This window comes from Sylvia atricapilla, chromosome 6 (assembly GCF_009819655.1).
Source record: "Sylvia atricapilla isolate bSylAtr1 chromosome 6, bSylAtr1.pri, whole genome shotgun sequence".
NCBI classification, from domain to species: Eukaryota; Metazoa; Chordata; class Aves; order Passeriformes; family Sylviidae; genus Sylvia; species Sylvia atricapilla.
Genome location: NC_089145.1, coordinates 31,147,124 through 31,169,476, shown reverse-complemented (window position 1 = coordinate 31,169,476; position 22,353 = coordinate 31,147,124).

Below are 22,353 nucleotides of genomic sequence, written 5' to 3'. Positions count from 1 at the left end.
TTCCATTTGCTCAAGAAAAGGCCCACATTTGGCTTGAGAATGCTTTCCACTGGTCGTGATAAAATAGTTGTTGAAAAGAAAGTTGTTGTGAGAACAGAAAACCTATTCACCACCTTGAAATTACACTGTTTTTCTTGATGTGGATAAATGATAGGGAATTCTAGACAGGATATAACTGCCTTGAGAGTTTCTTTTAGGAAGCTACCATAGTCAGTATCTGTCTGATGACCTACATCCCTTTTCTGAATCACCTATAGTATTCATCACTGAAATTTGCATCTACTGGAAAATAGTAATTCTTTCCAGAACACGAATTTTTTGTTTCAAAGCTGAGCTTTGTAAGTGCCTGTGAGATAATGCATAAGGGCAGTTGTGTAGTGTCTTGATACATGCAGACAGACAAGTATGAGGCCATATCCCCATAATAAGCACAGTTGGCACAAATCTTGTGTAGCTACACTGGTACTTTGGGTCTAGCCAAATGCCCAGTGATTATCTAAATACAAGAAAATTTTTTCTATGTTTTCCTCTGACTGATATTGTAGCACAGGTAGGAAAAATTCCAAAACCAATGTATTGTTGAGTGGGGCTTCCAAAGAAACACACGGTATATCTTAAAAACACATGGAAATTCTGACATTAATTTGTCAGTGAAGAACTATGTAACCTAAGCTGACTAGTTTGATAGTACCAAGAGTGTCTGAAATTTAATATTCCATATTTTGATACACCTTCACTCTCAGGGTTGCTTCGATGAGCATGTACCCTGTTAATATACTACTTAAAGGGCAGATGGGTCCTCAAGCAGAGAGGCTTTGTGTTCAGAGTTCTGGCTTCTGCACTTGTCTCAACTCTAGAAATACTTGCCCAGATTAAATCTCCTGGGAGTGTGTCAGATCTCTCATTTGCATGTCAGTGATTGAAAACAGGTTGATAAACTCTGCATATGAAACTTGATTAATCTTTCTTCATCAAAATATAGTTCAGACACATTTTCTGAATTTATAATTTAAAATTTGATTGCTCTTACAAATCACATGTGAGGTTATGGAAGAAACCTGTGGTGCTTTTAATAATATTTAAAAAAATAACATGAGGGTTCAAGGGTTGGACCTGATGATTGTTGTGGGTCCCTTCCAACTGAGAATATTCCATGATTCTACAATTCTCAAGTGCCAAGTCTATGAAAACAAACATACTTTGTGTATTTGCTTTTTAAATTTTGGTAGCTGATTTGACTTCTATAAGTTGCTTTTTTCCAGTGTTTTTATATTTATAGATTTATTTTAAACGGCATTGGCAAAGGAATGCTTTTAAATTTTTCCTGTTTACGATATAATACATGTGGGCCAGAATTTTGATGCTTTCCTAAACAAGGGATGTAGGAGACACAAGAAACAGGACAAATTATTGCCAGACTATTTGTGCTGTACAGTGATGAAGTCTAGCAGCCCCGGTCATAAATCAGGTACTCAGCAAATAAAGAGGAAAAGTTAACACATGCCAGTGTAAGGAATGAATCAGGGGAAAGAACAACTTTGGTAAATAAACAAATATTAGAAAATGCATTATCCTCTGAGCATGTTGTCAAAGAATGGGAGTTTCAGCCCTTTCCTCAAATGCATCTTTAAACTGCCAGATGTCAGATGCTAAATATTGGACAAAGTAGACTATTTGCTAGAATGTGGTTTTCTTCTAAAATCCACCTTTATCCTTAGTCTCTTGAGAGGGCTATAAAGCAAAAGAAGTGCTTTAAGATCTCTTCTATATAAAATCCACATCCATGCTCTTCTAATAGGAAGAAAGGCAATGGAAACATGAAAGCAAGCAGAAGTTAAAAGCAAGCACATGAATAAAGAAGATCAAATTAATATAATCTTTAAATACAGAAGTAAAAAGTATTTTACTTCTGTACTTATAGAATACTTACTTCTATATTTATAGTATATTTACCATGATTTTGAGTCTATCTAACAAAAAGGGCAATAGGAAGTGACAAGTCTGCAAAGCAGACCTTCTTTTGCCTCTTCTTTCCCTTTAATAGTTTTTTCTTTCTTTCAGTGGAAAGTGTTGGCTTCTTTTTCCACCTTGTTTATTTTTTCCCTTTTCTTTTGGTGAAAACATATTTCCTTCCAGAAATCTGCTCTGCCTGCATCCTGGCAGAAACTTCCCACTGTCCTTAATATCCCCTCACATTTAGCACAGTACAGGTCTTACCTCAAATTAGAAGTTCATTCCATGCCTCTTATTTTTCTAAGATGCCCATAAGCTTCTTGCAAGTTATCCAAATGTCTGCCTAAGACCACTCTATCCAAGTCCACAAAGATTTGATGGAATTATCTGCCTGAATTTCTAGTCTTAAGGGAAACTGTTATTTTGGATGATTCATAGTGACTGCTTATTTTGCTACTGCTTCAGTAATAAACACTTTATTTTAATGGCTCTTAGAAACAAATCCTGCAGTCCTTACTGAGCAAAACTCCTATTGACTTCAATAAGTTTTCTTGAGCAAGTTTAGAAAAATGGCTTCAGTATTTGGCTGAAAATAAGTTACCTGAAATGTGTGTGTTTTTCAAAACATCAGTAAAATGTGTTGATTTTTTTTACTTTTAGAATTACATTTTTCAATAACTTTGCCTGATTTGCCTTCTGAAATACACTGGAACTAAGTGTACTTCAGGCATTTGATTTTTCCCAAGAATGCCAGGGCCAAAATTCCTTTCTCAAGTGTTTGTGAACTGGAAAAAATGTGTATTCTGGTTTCTGGCGTATGTATAAGCATGAGTTGGCTACTATTCCTCTGCATACTTTAATGGTCATAATAGTTTTCCATTACTTGTTAACTCCTGTTAATAGTGCTGCATCAAGGGATCACAATAAAAGCAGGGTTGATAAAATTCTGACTCACATGTAGCAAATGGGAAGTTTGGCTTAGCCCAGTGAAGGGCTCCTCTTGATGTGTCAAGATATTACTGTAATAAACTCAGTAGCAGTGTGTGGCTCTTTTACTATGAATATGTACCCAAAAGGAAGATAAAATCTGGCACTTAGATTCTGCTTCAGTTCTGGATGCACCTGTTTTTTGTGAATGGCAGAAGGAAATATGACAGCTGCTTATCTACTCATTCAGAACTAGAGATGGCTTGGCTCAACTGGAGAAGCTGAAGTGCTGCAGAAAAGCAGAGAAAGAGATGGGCTAAATTTAGGGACAAAAGTATTTTTCCAAATCTGACACTAAACTTATTGCCGAGTATTAAACAAAAGTTATATTTTGGTGGCTCATTGGCATTGCAACAGGATGCAGACATGCAGTTGCTCTGTCACACCCTGCATAGTATGATAATGTAAAATAATAAGATATGGGCAGAACAGGTCATGCGCTAGAAGTTCAAAGATTCTGGCTGCCCGTATCATGGCTTTTTCATCAATGCAGATGCCTGATAAAGAGTTATTTATTCACAACTGAAATTTTTGGGTTTTCTGTATGTAAAACAAAAGGTGCTAAATCTTAGCTTTTGTTGTTAGGTAGCAGAATAACTTCAGAAGTTCAGGTTGGCACTGGCTAAATGTAACATCTCAGCAACCTAGCCTAGAAAGGGGCTCTTAACACACACTGACCTCTGAATCATACAAAAACTCTCTGGCAGGACAGATGAATACAGCAAGCCTTTTTTTGAAACACTTTTTTTTTTTTCAGTTCTGTTCTACATGCTACTGTTTCTGCTGAACTTATTGCTCCTGTTTTCCTGAGCACATAGCCTTTCTCTCAGCTCAGAGGAAATTAATCCATTACCGTTGCACCTTTCTACTCCCCTCCTCCTTTTAAAATCATTGCTCTTTTCCTGACTTTTTTTCTAGTAAGTGAGATACGATTTTTCACCGAAATAGCCATATTGCTTTAAACTATCCAAGTTCCAGTTTCCATAAAGGACTGACATATGTAAATGCTACCTTTATGTTTCTTCCTCTAACAGTTAGATATGAGAAGCTATGGTAAGGGGAAACAATTATTTATATGTCAATTGCTTGCTGATGCTGGAAATACCAAAATTAATTCCTTCACTTTAAATCTAGTATAGGCACAGATGTTCTCTGGTGGGAAGAAATAGTTTTCTATTCTCAGTGATTTCTCCCCTGGATATACAGATGCACTCTAGGCAAGTTACAATGGTAAGGTCAATAAATTGAGAACCCTGGGGAATTTCAACGTGCTTCAAAACTTTCTTATTAAGTCAATGTGACTGGAATAGGATAAACATACATTTTAAGTCTATTGCTGTTTCTGTTAGATGTCTTCTGTAATACATCTAAGTTATGTATACCTATTTAAACTTTGATAAATAGCATTCTACAAACCAGATGTTGTTACATGATCATGTATGAGAACATGAAAATAAACAAAACTTTTCTCTGTTTTCCAAAATGATTCTGTAAATATTCTGAGCAAGTGACATATTTTGCTGGAACATTTCATTTGTTCATTGTAACTAGTGTCTTAAATTTATGCCTTCACCCTTAGAATTTGCAATTGAATTTACAGTCGTTTACTTTCAAGACATATACAGTAATATATTTAAAAACAAACAAACAAAACCAACCAAAAGGATAATGGGATAACTGTATTCATGATTATGCCCATGGCAGGGGGGGTTGGCTAGATGATCTGTAAAGGTCTTTTCAACCCAAACCATTCTCTGATTCTATTATTCAAAGATAAGAAAGTACTCTGCTTTCGAATTCAATTACCTTTTTTGCTGAAATAACTCAGAACTAGATTGTGTCTGCTGAAACATTAGTGGGATCTAGGGAGGCATTGGAGAAGATTTACTTTGCAATAGACAAGAGAACAAGGCAGTGTCTGTGTACTATATTCTTAGTCACAGCCATACAGAGGTATTCTTGATGTATATGCAACAAGACATGATTACCAAGTAATTGTATTTTTTCTTTCATGAAATGCAGCTGCTATGGAAGGATCCTTCTCTGCTGTATGATCAGACAAGACATGTCTTCTCATCATGATCAGGACCGTGATTCTTGACAGAGCTAACATTTTCCAAGGAAGAGATTGATTAACTTTTGTTAGAGGTAAGAATGCCACTGCCACTTTCTTTTTCAATAAATGGCAAAGACCCATAGACAGATTTAGGACATGTGGTAGACACCTGCTAGGTAGGCTGAGAGCCTACCTCCTCCCTCCTCTCAGGTTCTCCAGCTCTTTCTCAGGTCTTCACAGATAAAGTGTTGGCTCTGCTGGAGTCAGCAGGAAATAGGCCTTTAATTTGAGCAGGTCCAGGATTTCACATCATAAACCTGAAAATCATTTCATAGTCTCTTCCAGACAGCACCATGGAAAGAAGGAAGTATTGTTTTGCTTTCAGTGATTGATCTGAGGTTTTCCTCATACTTGACATGAAATATGGAGCAGTATGTCTGAGAACATGTGCAAGAGACCAAACATTCATCCTCATAATGCTACTGAGAACCTATTTGCCTTCTTTGTTTTTGATCAAGATTGGCCAATTGGATTGAAGTGTCTAGAACATTCAGCAAGGTTTGCAAGTATTTGACAATTTGTTCTTTGACTTTCATGATAAACTTAGCTATACTATGTCCTGTTTCTGTCCAGAAGCAGAGGGACTGATATACTACATGGAATATGGCTCCTAGATAGCCCTTAGACTCAGTAGAAGAAATTTCTAAAAAAGTGTCTAGAACTGAGATATTTAGAGAGCACATTTTCAGATTACTTCAGCATCTCACTTTTTGGATACTGGTTATCTGAAATGAATCCCTGCATCTCTGAAGACTTGCCTACCACCTACTTGGTTGAACTATGATGCTTCCTAGGGGCTTTGTAAGGACTTGAATTTTAGTCTGGACTGAAAGCTCTCACTGTGTCTTTGGAATTCTATCTCAGTGTAATAACACATAAGAAAACAATAACCTAAAAGGGCTTTCATTGAAATTGAAATAGAATTAGCCATTGTGGTTCACCATCTGTCAGATGTCCTATGCCTGAGGTCATTGGATTAGACCTTGACAACACTGATAAGATTAACTTGTCATTCTCGGTGTTGAGTTGCAGATTTATGGATTTGGCTTCTACTGGGAGTAGCTCCAAGGATAGGAGGAAAAACAGCTTATAAATTCTTCAGAGTTCTGTGGAGCCAAGAGCCACTTTTTGGCTGGCTTTGCAAGTAATATTATTTAAAAGGTACTTGGAGACATAAGAATAATTGAAAAATAAAATAAAAAGCGAAAAATTCTGGAAAATTATTTCTCTTATAGAGTAACTGATAAAGACTGCATTCATTATTTTCTCCAGTAATGTTTCTCATCACAAGTAAACATTCTGTCTTTGCTGCAAGGGTGCACATTCTTCAGGCAGATCTCTCATTGACTCCGCTGCATTTACTACTCCGTTTATCACTTATTTCCTTGGAACATATCTGTGAAAAATGGATAATTGTATTTTACTAAGATTTATAGGACTTTGGCCAATAAATTCCATTAATTTACTATCTTTTAAAATGTCAAACTAACTGGGAAAGACAGACAAAGAATGACAGTTTTTTGTTCACAAGAAGAGAAAACAACGAGTCAAATCATTAAGCTTTTATTTGGGAGCATGGAGTAAGTGCTTATTGTCGCATAGTGAGTTGAAACAGATGAAGTTACTGAGATTTTGTGGAACTGTCATGGAGGAGTCTCTCAGACTGTTTGACTTCTAGCTGATAAAGATCTAATTAAAGTAGTGCGGTTATGAGAAGATACTCCACAGGCTATGGAGACATTCAGATGTTATTTTAATTGGTTTATCATCCATCTGAGAGAATGCAATGGTATCCCAAGTCAGGGATTCTTCTGGCTATTGAGATCATGAAACCCAATATGACAGAAAACTTCTTGTTTTGACTTTGGTAGACTTCTTCGTATATGGCTAGTGCTAGCTGAAGCTGTGGGGAGCAGGTGTCATGCAGGTGAAATGCAGCAGTAATGAAGCCAGATCTTGTCTGTGGCTGAGTAGTTCACAGCAGAACTTAGCTACAGGATTTAAAAATTAGCTATAGTCACTCTTTTCCATAAGTGAGACTAGCTAAGGATTAACAAAAATGATAGTATCTTGCTGTGCTTGCATTGTAGTTACAGCAGAGTTGCAATGATGTAATTTTGACAAAATATTAGTCTCATTAATTTAATATTTATAGGTGGGAATTCTGATCCAGACCTTGGAAAATCTGTACCATGTCCTGCTGAAAAGAATTCAGTGTTCATGCTTGGATACTGATTAAGAGTGTTAGCAAATCTGAAACAGGTTGTTGTCCCTTTCCTTGAAATTTGTTAGTATTTTTCTTGGAAGCAGCAATAAATTTTATCCTTGAACTTGTGCAGACCAAAAGATTTATCAGTAGACCTTTCTGTAGAAATAACTTTAAAATATTAACGATTTTAATTTTTTTTAATTCAACGGTGAGGATTACGTAAATGCATAAGTATATTGCTCTATACATTCTTTGTTTTTCTTAATTACTTCCTTTATTTTCTGCTACAGAACTTTGAGAGAGACAGAACTAGACAGAGTTTTCATCTTACACAAAATGGTCAGTTAATGCCCTTATCTTCCTAAGGTTAATGCCCTTATCTTCATAAGTGCTTCCTTTTGTGAGCAGTAGTTAGGGAGTTGGGCTGGAATGATGACAGACACTATTCAGGTTGTCTTCTACCTGTTTCAGAATGCTCTGGGATGACAAATTGCATTCTGACTGTTAGGCCACTTGTTTCAACAGTCAACAGATGCCTTTGAATGGGAAAGTTTGGCTCTTGCCACCCAATTCTTTTTTGGCAATGTTTCAAAAAAAAGTTGAAATACTGAATCTTACCATGAAAACAAAATACATCTCTGCAGACAGCTCTGCCACCTGTGCTTCAGGTTCCCTAAATAAGTATTTCTAAAAACTCACACAGTATTTGTCAGAGTATTAGATTAAAAAAGTTTTTGTAGCCCGTGTGCTTATTATTTTTTACTTTTTTTTTTAATCAGGGTTGCCTAGAGACTGAAAACAAATGTTGCTTACTTGTCTGTGGATACCTATGTATACATAATTTAAAAGAAGTGGTAAAAAATAAGCAAATTTTTTTGTTTTGTGGAGCCAGAAGATAGACATCTTTGGCTCAAAAGGCTTCAATTTCATCTTCCACTGAGAATTTTTGAGTTTTTCTGAGAAGCTCTAATTGGAGGCTGCTGTTCTAAACACAGGAGGCAGGAACAGCCAGTGACATTGGGATTCACATCTCCTGTGTGAACCAGCAGTGCTTGCTTCAGCCCTTAAAAACATTACATCACTATAGTCAGAATTAGAGCTGTTGTGCGAACTAAGTGGGAGTCAGTGATTAAATAGTTACGATTTTATATAAATAGAAGACTCTCTAGAACTTTGAGTCTGCAAGAAACTGAAATGGCTATAAGAACCATTTTTGCAGAAGAATAAGGCTAAAACTGTTTAAAGGGTTTTTCTTGTGATATGACATTTTTTTCTCCATAACAAATTTATTTTTCTTGAAAATATTTTGATGCATTTACAGTTAAGTAATGAATTACATTCCCCTTGGAATGCGTGTTTGTGTGATTTAAGAGATATCTTGAGGTTATTCAAGAAAAAAATAGACCAGAGGATAATTTATTAGCAACATGCTAATAGAGGGTAATAAGAATACAATAATAACAAAAGTGGAGTATGTCTTAGACAAAAGAATTTGTACACCATTTCCAGATAAAGAATACCAAGTGCTTATACACACAATATCAGGACGCTGACTTCCCAAGTCCTTTTTCAGACCCTTGATCTTACATTAAACAGTAGTTATGGGTAATATTGCTGGTTGGCCACTATCAAATTAGTGAGAATTTGTGGGCTAATTTATTTTCAAATCGGTGCTCACAAGATCACTATTATATTTGAACCAATTTGGTGGTTCTGCAGCAATGCAACAGAGGATGAATTTTGAAAGAATATAATTGGTGCAACACTTGACTAAAATGGAGGATTTCTGGACAAGAAACAGAAAATCTGATGGCCCTAATATTTCAAATCAGCCAGGTCTTGGTGGATTTTTTTATTTACATATTTTTGTTTACCATAGTTGTGTGGCCTATAGAACCTACTTGAAACTCCTCCAGGGTATCTAGATTTTCTCAGAAAATGGACTTAATGAAGACATTAATTTCCTTTTTATGAATAGAGGAATAACTGGGTATGATAACATGAGCCATGACACATCCTGAGTTTGCGCTGGTGTCTCTGAAAGCCTAGAATGAGTGGTAACTCAAGGTAACTCCATTCAGTAAGAAGAAGCAGAAGAAAGAAAATGCCTTTTATAAACTGAGAACTGTGTAGACATTTATTATATATAGAAACCATGAATTTCCCAAGGGAATGGAAATAGGGGTTGTTTATCTCAGCTGCTGTTCTCAGTAGATGTTATTACATATACTGTTCTGGTTGATTACCAGATGGATTGGTAAATGTTTGTGCTTGAATAGAGCCTGAATTCAGAGAATTCTTGAGTACTGTTTCCAAAAGCCAAATTCTGCACCCGCTGAGCTTCACTTCTGCAGTTGCTTTGCCATTTGTTAATAGTTGACCTACATTACAATGCATTATAAATTATTACAAATCTAGTAAACCGCTACTACTACTAAATTTACTGCTAGTAAATCACTACAAATCACTATAGAGTCCTACAGTGTAATGTAGTCAGTAGTATGCCAGTAACAAAATTAAGCTTCTAGTATAAATTCACTTGGATTTGGGAAGGCTTTTTTGTAGAATATCCAATTTCACTGTGTGTGGCATATTTTTTTTTGCTTTAGCTTCATCATGTGCAGCATGAAGTGACTGTTACTGGTTATTGTATGGGATCCATTCTTACCATCATGAAAATCTCTTTCTCAAACTCTTTGATGTACAAGTAATTTCTGTTAAGACACTGTGTTTTTTGCTGCCAGAAATATGTTTTACATGCTGCTTGTATATCCAGTTGCAACTGTTTTTTCCTAAACATATATCAAAGGGTCCTGTGCCATTGATGACTTGTGGAGTTCCTCTGTACTGCATGGAAAGAAGAAACTGGCCAATTTCCTTCCTCTAGAGTGCTGTTTTCTGAGCATAAATTTCACCAAAAAAAGCACACTTTTGCCAAGTAAGCTTTGAAAATGCCTAACTCCTACTAAGGCAACTTACAGGATGCTCTATATTAATCTTTGTGATTGAGATCTTTCCATCTGTTCCCTTTCAATGACAATATTGAATGTCCAGTATTAAACATGCAGGTATTCAACAACCACTTCTCTCCCACCCCTATAGATTGTGCTTATTTTTTAAATGCATGAACACACACTAGAGTATCCTACTCTAAATGGACCCTATGTAACTTATAGTTTCAAAGAGAAAAATTCCACTTCCCTTTTCTTTATCTTTTAGAACATTGGAATCCAGGGTATTAAAAAAAACTCTAAGAAACAAAATTTTTTTACTTTTTCAAAATATTTTTATTCCTATGGTACTCCTCAAAATCTCAGTGGTTGAAACGTTTTAATTTAATTATTTATTACTAGAAAGCTAATAAAATATGGAATTTTCTGGGGTAATTTAGAATGACTGATTTTCAAGATAAAGAAGCAAGCCTCTCCCTTGTGAGGTCTCCAGAAAGAGCAACTGTCCCCTGCTTGACAGAACATGATCCATAAGTTTCCCCTTTAATGTGCTTTCAAATGAAACTGTTCTGGTCCTTGCCTGAATGAGGATTGCAGGGAGAGAGAGGTTGCTCTGTTGTGAAAATGGAGTCAGATGGGTCTAATACCAGGACTTAATTTTTTACCTTTACAAATTTTTGTTGTCATAATAACAAATAGCTACTTATTTTTGGGTGTGAAACTTGTCTGTGTCAATCTAAGCCAGAACAGCCTCAGCCATGTGTTTGTATTTTGGTCTGACTTGCTCAAGGAGCCTCAGCACACCACACAAAGCTCCTCTGTCTCTAGGCTGAGTAACAGCTATATGATACTCCCAGACATACCTTTCCTAGCCACATGACATATTGCCATTCCAAGTACTGAAAGTCTGTATATTTCTCTTTCCTGTTATTATAAATTCCATGTAAAAGCTAAACTTCAGAAATACAGTGAGGTATTTGCTAGAGACTTGAACCTATGAGTGAGTGCTTTTCTGGGACTTCTTCTGTCAGTTTGGACCTCTCCACACACTCCTGTGGCCCTCGGGGGGTGTGTGGAGACCTACACTCAAAATGGGGGTGCAAGAAAGAGAAATGTTTTTATAGGCATAAGTGGTAGTGACCTGAGGTGGCCTCTGTAAATCAACAAAAATGTGCAAAAGGTTTTGGTTGCATGAGCAGAGAGAGAGCTTGAGTCACCTAAAAAAATAAAGGGAAAAGGAACATGTTTGATGGAAGCCAGCAGGGACAATATGAGAGTAGAAGAAAAGCTCAAGATGGAAGCTGGGTGAAACAAGCTCCAAGAATGAGAGATGCATAGAGTGAAGGAAATGGGGTATGTGTACAATTTAGAATCACAGAATGACACAGAGTCACAGAATGTTTGAGGGTGGAAGAGAGCTCTGGAGAGCATCGAGTCCAACCCTCCTGCTAAGGCAGGTTCACCCAGAGCAGCTTGCACAGGATCACATAGGTAGTTGTTGCATATCTCCAGAGAAGAAGTGTCCACAACCTCTCCAGGCAGCCTATTCCAGTGCTCTGTCAACCTTGAAGAAAAGAAGTTTTTGTCACATTCATATGGAACTTGCTATGTTTAAATTTGTGCTGGTTGCCCCTTGTCCAACTGCTGAACTATTTAAAAATATGTGTCTAAAAGGCAAATTTTGTTATTGTTTATGCTCTAGTTCAGTATTTATGTTTTGATTAAACAATATTTGTGGTGCAAAATTCTCTTCTTTGACCTGATTCCCTTTATGGTGGAATTGTCCATTTGGTTGACTTGAAGAAAGGAAAATACATACAACAGCTCTCCTTACTGAGAAATGGGGATAGTGAGTTACATTTCTCCAGCTGCTTATGGAATACAATAACAATCTGAATAATCATAATTGTTTGATTAAGAAACATGCCAGACAGAAGCAAATTAATTGTAAAAAGGATCAGTGGAAGCTACTGCGCACATTGCTCTCTCCCATGCCCCAAGCAAGAAAAAAATATGATTTTTACTGTCATTATTAACTCCTATCTGAACCTTTCTTAGTGAACTATATTCAATGTATTCTTTAAGAATACACCCTTTCAAGATGACAGGTTCTACTGTCAAAGATGGACCTGACTATCCCAAGCTTTATGGGAAAGGAAGTAGGTAGAGATAATGATCTCTACCTATTCTGATCTCTAATGATCAGATCCATGGCCACATTTTTCAAATAACCTCTCTCTGTTAAAAAAACAAAAACAAAAACAAAACAAAAAACAAAAAACAAAAACAAACCTGAATGCCTCTAAAGTATGAAATGTTGGTGCTGTAAATCTAGATCTCCCTTCTGCTTATATGGTCTGGGATTTTTCCTCTTACTTTTCAGTACTGACTCTCTGCTACACTATCTTTGGAATGTAAAAGCATTCAGTTTATGTTACTTAGTTTCAACATTGTTAATGATGGCTCATCCTTTGGTAAAAGCATAGGTCCATCACAGGAACAAACCTGAGCAAATGTCTTGTTCAAAAAGATAAGGTACAGCATGCGCCATAACCAGTCACAGTTGCCTCTAGTTCTAGAAAGCAAAATGCCGTTGCAAGACCTGAATTGCTATAAATTGGGATAGTTCCATGAATTTAAGTGGTGCCGAATTGATTTATAGCAATAGGGATCTGGTCCTTGTGCATGAGAAGAATAACATAACTCCTGCACATACTGTGTTTTCCTGCATGTAACATTTTTGATTACCCTATGTTCATTATTATTGAAAAGAGGTGGTAATAGAAAATCACAGATTTTAAGGAGGCTGAGGCTATTTTGCCAAGAACAACATCATATACCAGCTTTTACTTCAGGATGAAGTCTGTTAAGTATCTAGCAGATTTGTTTTTCATCAAAATAGAGTTAACATATTATATGTGGTCCTTTAAAAGCTACATGGTTTCTGAAAAGGGCTCTTTGGGGATCAAATTGCATTCATTGCTGAACTTGATATGGAGATGGTGAAGCTCATTAAAAAGTTTCATGGCAGGTAGTCAATGCCACTACTACCACAAATCTACAAATTTTTTCCAAATTACGATTCCAGGAATACTTTGGTTTCTTCTGAGCAAAAACAAGTGGCACTGTAGAAAACTGAAGGCTAAGAAAAGGAAGAAATGGGATGTGTGTCTCCATTTGATTAAGTCCTACTAATTTGCAATAATATATTGAGTAGCGCTGTAAAAATCATTGAAATGCCAGACCAAAACACAGAAGATAGTATTAGGCATAGGCCCTCCAGTTTCAAAAAAGGATTTAGATTCCAGTGACCTAACTCTGTAGCTCATTGACAACTAATTTTGACCAAATTTTGCTGTAAGAATGGTCAAGTCTTCCTTGTTTTGATTTTTTTTTTTGTTACAATACTTTATTGTGATTCATCTTGCATTCTTAGTGTTGTATTTAATCACAGTACATTTTAGTAAATACAAAAGCTTAGGCACTGGGATTGGAGTTTAAGAAGAATTTAAGAATTAAATTCAAGAAAGTGGTTTCAAGATCTTCAGTTAGTCACTGCTTATATAGTTCTTAAGCTACCCATGTAATTTTCTAAATACCCAGGTTAAAAAGAAAAATGCTTCCAGACATGGACAAAGAATTTCAGTTTTGGTTTGTCTGAGCATTTCAGCATCTATCAGAAACATATCAAGAGATTAGTAATCCATAGTTAAGTTGCTATAATGAGATGATTTTTATTTCACTTGCCAGAAAGGACTCCAGCTGTGAACTGAAGGCTACAAAAATTACAAAAGCACACTTTTGGTAGCTCACCTGCATTTTTAGGGCTTCTTAAATGTTTGGAAGCAGTTGTCTATATAGGTAGACATAAAATAAGATGTGGAGGAGCAACATGGAAGAATATTACCTAACTTTGCAAATACCTCAACATTTAGAATATTAGATTTATTATTATTCACATTTGGATAGGATTGTAGCTATTGTATTTCCTTGATTTTACTCCAGACTGAATGACCTTGGAGAAAGTCCTTGTATCTCTTCTTGAAGGTCTCTTATATCAGATGCTGAGAAATAGAAGGTTGGTTTGGTCAGCACCCATACACAAAGACTAGGTAGTGGCCCTGCCAAACAACATAAGACATTAACTGATGGCTTCTGCAATGCCATGGGACGTGGCCCAGAGATACTCTTCAGCAAATTCACATACAACCTAGGAAACCTCTATACACCTGCAGAGTATGTCTGCTGTGCACATGTAGTAGCTCTGATCCGTCCATATTAGACCTGCCCCAACACCTTGACATGTCTTCATGCCATTCATCTGTCACCATAGAGAAGAGACCAGTGCCTGCCCCTCTACTTCCCCTCATGAGGAAGCTGGAGACAGCTGTGAGGTCTTTCCTCAGTCTCCTCCTGGATGAGCAGACCAACTAGCTTCAGCTGCTCCACATATGTCTTCCTGTCTAGACTCTTCCCCATCTTTATAGCCCTCCTTTGGATGTTCTCTAACAATTTATGTCTCTGTTATATTGTGGCTCTGAGAACTGCCCCCAGCACCTGAGGTGAGGCCACCCCATTGCAGAGCAGAGGGGACAATCCCCTCCTTTTTCTGGCTGTGCCTGATGAACCCCAGGACACACTTGGCCCTCCTGGCTGCCGGGACACTGCTCTCATATCCAACTTGCCATTGACCAGGATCCCAAGGTCCCTTTCTGTAGCACTGCTTTTCAGCCTCTCATTCCCCAGTCTCATTCCTTGGATGTCCATACATCCAGGATTGCCTATCCCAGGTGCAGAATCAGGAGCTTTCCCTCGTTGCAGTTCATGTGGTTGGTGATTGCACAGCCCTCTGATTTGTCATGGTTTTTCTGCAGGGCTTCCCTGCATTTGAGGGAGTCAACAGCTCCTCTCAGTTTAATATCATCATCAAGTTTACCTAATTAACCTTCGAGTTCTGCATCCAAATAATTTATGAAGACATTGACAAGCACAGAGATGGAGCTTGTCAGATGGAGCCCTGAGGACCCCACTAGTGACCAGTCATCAGACTGATGTGACCCCATTTACTACAACCCTTTATGCCCAGCCTGTGAGGCAGTTGCTCACCTATCATAGGATGTGTTTATCCAGTTGTGGGCTGGACATTTTATCTAGAAGGATACTGTGAGACACAGTATTGAAAGATAATAATCACTATAACCTGAGTTAAAAAGGTATTTTTGGCTTCATCTTATGGATCTCAAGTACATAAAATTCCATGACATGTTGAAATAGATAATTAAATCATGTGCTTACAAATTCAAGCAGGAATGTGAAGGTGAAGACATGGGTGTTTCTTAATACTGCCTGGAATAAGTTGCTTATGGAAAGATTAATCACCTTACTATATGCATTAACTTATTTTTCTAAAATTAAGGAATATATCTATACATAGATCCTGGATATGCTATCATCCAGAAATGAAAGAGTCTCCAGTGTGCTAAGACATATAGCGCAGTTACTATGAATTAACACTGAAAAATGAAATTTTCTTTCTTGGAATTTGATAATGTAAAAATCTTATGTTGAGCATCTAGGACTGGATGAGCATTTGTCAGGGAAAAGCATATGGTTTCTCACACAGGGCTGCACAGTAGCCTATTATGACCATTAGACCACTGACTAAATGTAGTGAATGTAAAATCTGAAATGTGGTTTCAAAGCTACAGCTAAATAGCCAATTTGGGAACTGAAATTTGGAGTGTAAATTGTTTTTTACCTGGGCACTGTATTCTCCTGTCACTGGAAATGAATAACCAACACTGACTTTTGAAAAATTGCTTGTCTCTACAGAGGGAAAACAAGGCCTTTGAGTATACATTGCTTACCAAAGTCACAGACATGCTCTGTTCTTTGTTTTATCAAGATTGCTATCTTCTTTTTTAACCATGCACACATTTTGATTTTTTTATTAATACTGAATATTCATAGGTAAAAATTGCTCTGTGAAGTGATGAATTTTTCAAGCAAAATTCTCTTTCACTGTCCAGCTTTGTAAGAAAACAAGCCTATAAGAGCCACCAGGCAGGAGAAGCCATTGATTTCAGTGCATGGTTAATTTTAAATATACTTAAGCATACACAAATACCATTCACCTGGCCTTTTCACTTTATTTCTTGTTCACTTTATTGTTTTCTAAATCAATAAACTACAATGATGGGGAAAATTGATTTAAAAATCCAAGATAAACATAATACTAAGCTAGGAGACAGAAAGATATAAAGCTGTTTAGATAGATGCCAGAAGGAGAATAAAGAAGGTGGGTATTTTCAGTGTCCAAATATATGAGACATTTTTTTCATTAGGAAAGAATAAAATAATGGCACAAAAACTGTAAGACTGCAAGACGCAGAAATTAGTTGATAATTGAGGCATTCTGTTATAGACGGTCTGTGAAGACTCCTACTCTTAAAGTATGCTGAACTAAGGATCAAATTACAGGATCTTTTGCAATAGGAATAAAAGATCCTCAGATTCCATACAGACAGATTATATGAGCAAAGTAGCTAAATTAATGAACTGAGGAAAAGCAGGTTGATTAATCTGTAGCTGTTATGACTGTGGTGAGGATTTGATAATAAGCCAAGAAAAGCAACCATAATAGGGAGTTACTATTGCGCTTTCTAGCTGAGAAACGATGTTGAGGTGTAATTTTAATTAGGATTCTGAGTGAAAGACAGCAGAAGGTAGCTTTGACATTTAAGAACTGATGAGTATGAAACATTATCCATATTGCTAATTAAAGTTTATCTATTTTAATTTGTGGTTGAAATATTTTTTTCATACTGTGTAAACCTTTTTTGTACATTCACAAGACTATTATTTTAAACCTTTTTACTCAAGGGAGGAACAATGTCTGAAAAACAACTGAACAGGAATAACTCTTTATTTAGGGACCAGAGAAACTGAGCTTATCCAAGATTAAAGTTTGAAAGACTGCTCCTAGAGGAAGTGCCTTAATTATATAAATAATTAGGTATTATTTTACTTGAAGCTTAGAAATCTAAAAAACCTTTTTAAAAGTGTAGATTTCTTAGAGACTGATATGTGAGTGCCGGGCCCTCTGTTTACCCCTTGGCCATATTAAGTTATTGTTTCTGTGAAATTCGTGCATAGCTCAGTCCTGTGTGCAGTGCATAGCACCATCCTATATATTAATCACTTGGATTTGGTTACATTAATTTAACTTCTTTGACCTAAGTAGCCCTGCACATTTGACTATTTATGCAAAAATAAGACAGCTTTGACTTGAGAGCTGCTAAAATCTGTATCCCAGGAATATTATGTATTCTGCCAGGCCCTGCTTGGATGTCTAATGTACACATGAGAATACATGACTCATGAGAAGACTTCCCCCATGGTCACGCTATCTGAAATGACCATTTCAATGTATGTTCCAGGTCACAGTCCTGGTCTGTGAGGCTGTTCCTTCCTATTGCTGTGTGCTTCCATTGGCTGTGTTTTAAAACATGCAGGTCCTATAAAGTAAGTGGAGAAAATCATGAAGGTTGCTCCCTGTAAGCAGTCTCTTATCTTTGCACTTAGCAATTGTTTAGTCTTTGTACCTTGGTTTCTTGAACTTTCCTGGACATCATTTTGTCTTTTGTTCAGATAATTTATGAAAGAGATTTAACAGTATTTTAAAAGTATCTATAACCATTTAGAATCTCCTCTGAAATATCTGCAGCACGTAGTGTTGTATGTTCTGTTTTTAGTGGAGTTATAGTAATGGCATGAACAGTACTATTATCTATGACACTTTTTACCAGCATAGCTCCTATCATATATTAAAATGCACTTTTAAGAATGTCACACATATCAACTATACATCTCTTTCAAGGGCTTCAGTTTGCATGCAGCTTTTTTCTAAATTTGTGTTTTTCTGCTTGCTTAAATAAGAAGAGCTGAGGGAAAAAAAAATTGGCCAGCATGGTGATACAGCCAATTGAATTGCAGTTTTGGTGCAGTTGTGTAACACCCTCTTACCTACAGTCTTGTTAGCAATGCACATGCCACTATTTGCTATTTTTCTTTAGCAAATTAAAAAAAATATTTAGGAATAAATCAGAAAAGTGCCAATCAATCATGTATTCGGAAAGAAGTGAAAAATAGTGTATGTAAACATAACTTTGTAACTCCAGATACTGTAATATCAGCTGCCTGGTGTGTTTCTGGCAAGCCAAGGGTAAGTGACAAAGTATAATGAAATGTTAAATTAACCTGTAAGGGGTTCCTAAGGACAGAGGATACATTTTATTTAAAGAAAGTAATATTGTACCTCATGCCAAGCTGAAGTAATTTCCTTCCGCTTTCTATACTTCCTAGGTTTCCAGATTTATATTTTTTAACAGCATTTGCCAGAGCTCACCTGAAGAAAGCATTACTCAAAGTCTAAAGGAAATATTTTTGTTCAGAATCCAGACCCATAAAGAATAACTACTGTATGCTAAAAGAAAAAATCTTGAGCTTTTACTACTAATTATGCATGTAAGTCGAATAAATAGCCCACTGTTGGTGTGTTGAATAGAAAATTCACACATTACTTCTTACAGCAATGCACTGGAGTTCCTTTCTCTATCACTAACATAAATAAGGGATTTCTTAGCATGTAGTTTGTCTTTTCTTAGAAGCCAAGGTAGATTGTGTGAAACAAAATATACACATGGTCCCACTGACTAGGAGAACTATTAGTTTAAGTGTCCACTTCAGTCAGTTCTTCAAGAATTTGGCTATTGCTTGTTAGGTATAAAGGTGCTTTAGTTTAATTGAATTTACTTATAATGTATAATTCACTAGTTCCAGAAGGATTGTGTTGGCAACACTGATATTAATAAATTATTTGAGGGCCAAAATACTGAAAATTTAACCATCAGGAGTTCTCAAAGACATTTATTAAAATGTAAATTAATTTAAAGTAAATTTAATTAAAATAAAATTAAAATAAATTTAGCAGTAAGGTACCTCTTTTAGTCACAAAACTATAAAGCAGCTGCTGCTTAGAATTATAGGACCATAAATTTTCCCAACAATTAAGTTTCCACCAAAGCAGAATTTCCAGTGGCTTCAACTTTTGCAGAGCTCTGTTGGTTCTGTCAGTGCTGGAATACATTCGGGGTACATGGGTCAGGGGGACGGGTTACCTTACAGTGGCCCTTCCCAGGACAAAGGCTTCCCCTGTGCCACCTGGAGGCACCCGTTTCTTCCACGTGCAGGGATTCAGCTTGGGGATATGGATTATGTCAAGTAGTAAGACAAACACTTGATTCCTTTATTTCATTTGTGGTGACCTTTTGGCAGTGCAGTGCAATGAAAATTGAAGAACTCAGGAAGTAAGGCTGAGACTTTTTGAAGTCATGCATCCCTCTCCATGAAAAATGCAGAACATGAATGGAGTCTGATATTCTTGGGGATGTGTGAGGACAACACAACCTCTGTACAACAGTTACCATGGACTCACTTTTTCCTAATACTAGCCAATTATTTATTTACTTCCTTATTTTTTAACCTAGGAGAGAACCATGACCTCTGTCTTTCCTTCTCTTTCAACTTGGATTTGTAGCCAAAAAAATCCTCAACTCTGTCCTGGTTTCCTGATTCATATTTACAGAGAAGTACATGTGCTCCCATCTATCATTTCTTTTCTGAGTATGTGATATTATCCAAGAATATTTCACAGCAAACTAGAAATCCAGATGAGTCACTGATTTCAACAGGGACCCATATAGGCCTGCTTTATGTGTATGAACATTTTGTACAAATACTGTATTTAGTTTCATTAATTCTTGAGCTGTGTGTCCTTCCTTTTCATCATGTTGAGGACTGAGCAGGTGGATTGACTGCTGCCTTTGGCTGGGGCTTGAGGAGTTTGTCAGTGATGCTGTGGTCGCAGGCAAATCAAACACTCTGAACCAGTTAATGCTGCTTGTGCCTGACCTCCTGAGTATTTTGAGTGCTCTATAGTAGTATATATGATCTGAATATATTCTACAGGAAGAGTTTGAATTAATGCTTTTGTTATGACATTATTATGAGTATTGAGTCTTGTGATTATTTTTTGGAAAAAGTATTGCCTTCCAACCGCTGAAGATAAATCACTGAATCACAGACTGTGCTGAGTTGGAAGGCACCCATAAGGACCATTACGTCCAACTCACAAGCTAGCCGAAGAGTCACACCATGTGCCTAAGCATTGTCCAAGCACTTGTTGAACTCTGTCAGACTGGTGCTGTGATCATTTCCCTGAGGAGCCCATTCCAGTGCCCAACACCCCTTTGCCTGAAGAACCTTTTCCTAATACCCAAGCTAAACCACGTCATCAAAACTTCAGGCCACTTCTCTGGGTCCTGTCAATGGTTACCAGTGAAAGGATCTGTGCCTGCCCCTCCTCTTCCCCTCATAAGGAAGCTGCAGATTGTGGTGTGGCCTCCCTTCAATCTCCTCCAGACTGAACAAGCCAAGTGACCTCAGCCACACGTCACACAACTTCTCCTCGAGGCTCTTCATCTTTGTGTCCCTTCTTTGGATGCTCTGTTTAATATCTTCTTTATGTTGTTGTGACCAAAACTGCAAACAATATTCCAGGTGAGGCCACATGCTTCAGGTATTTGAGACTGGCATCTCTCAGTTCTGCACCTGTAATTAAGGTATCTGAGACAATGAAGTTTGCCCTGAGATTGTTGGTGAGGGTTTTTTTTTTTTCCTTCTAGTCATCTCATTCACATACAGGTGATTTGCATGAATATTAAAGTTTAGGTCAGCAGAACAGAAATTATGCTTTTGTTCTAGAATCCTCCTAGTAATTTACACTAATTTCTCTTCTGCATGCAAAAATGTTCATCATTTTCAAAAATGATACTCTGATCAGCAGAGAAACTTTACAAGGTATGTTCTATGATGAAGTAGAGAAATGCATTCATTTGTTTAATTAAACGATAATTTGTGTAAATTTTATTTACAGAAATTATTCTGTAAATTATTTCTGTAAATAAATTATTTAATTTCTGTAAATAAATCCTGTATCTTGTTTTGAGACAAGTAACCAAATTGTTGCTGTCACTATGACTCTCTACTGATAGAAATTAATCTAGATCTGTAGGGAGAAGTCACTGACTTTGTTGAAGGAACTAATATAGGAATAATATTTACTTTGGACATTTTACCAGCCATGACAGTTTCTTTTTAACAACATACATCATTTATCTTTTAGTAAGAAAATTATGATTTTATTAAGAGATTTCTTTCAAATAGTGAGAGATTTAACCTGTACACTGTCCTGAAGCCCCCCATCAGCAGGGCATGCTGTCTCTATAATTTCTCTCTAGCAGACAATGTCTGTGGATTTTAGTTATTAAAAGAGAGGCTGTAGCAATGCTTCTAGACACTTCAAAATACCAGTTAACATGGTACCAAATTTACATGCCTGGAGCTGCAGTCTTGCTGAAAGACGTACCTGTTCCCAGCTAATAAATGATCCTGCTATTGGCATCTTTGGGACATCTCTGCTTACTCTTGGGTGATATTATATATCACCCATTAACAGTAATATATATTTTGGACTTTTGAATCAGACAACTGAGGCTAAGGGGCTGCAAAAGCATAGTTTAAGCTGCTGAGTTAACTGCTTTTTTATATAAACCTTGTTTTATAAAACTTTATATATGCACATCTGTTTTCCTTCAGTAATTCTACTACAGCTAATAAAAGTAATTTGCGACTTTTGGAAGACTAAAAGTGTTAAAACTTATAATGATTATATAAATTTATAAATTATATTAATTGCATAAACCACTAATTAGAGAATCCTATGAAATCTTCTTGCTCTCATGAGATAGCCTAACTGAAATCAGGGGAATGTGCAGCACAGAAAATGTGCTGCAGAAATGCCAGAAATGGCATCTGTGAACAGACCTTTATCAGCCTTGCAATAAATTTGCAACCCTTGGATTTTACAGGGTCTCCATGTCCTAGGTTTTTGGTTTATGTAGTAGATTTCCTAGCTTCTTAAGGTTGCTCTATGAATTTTGAGGTTTTTAGACTGCGAAGGGTGATTGATGTTTCTTAGGGGAATGTAGAGCCTCTACATTCAATAACACAGTCAA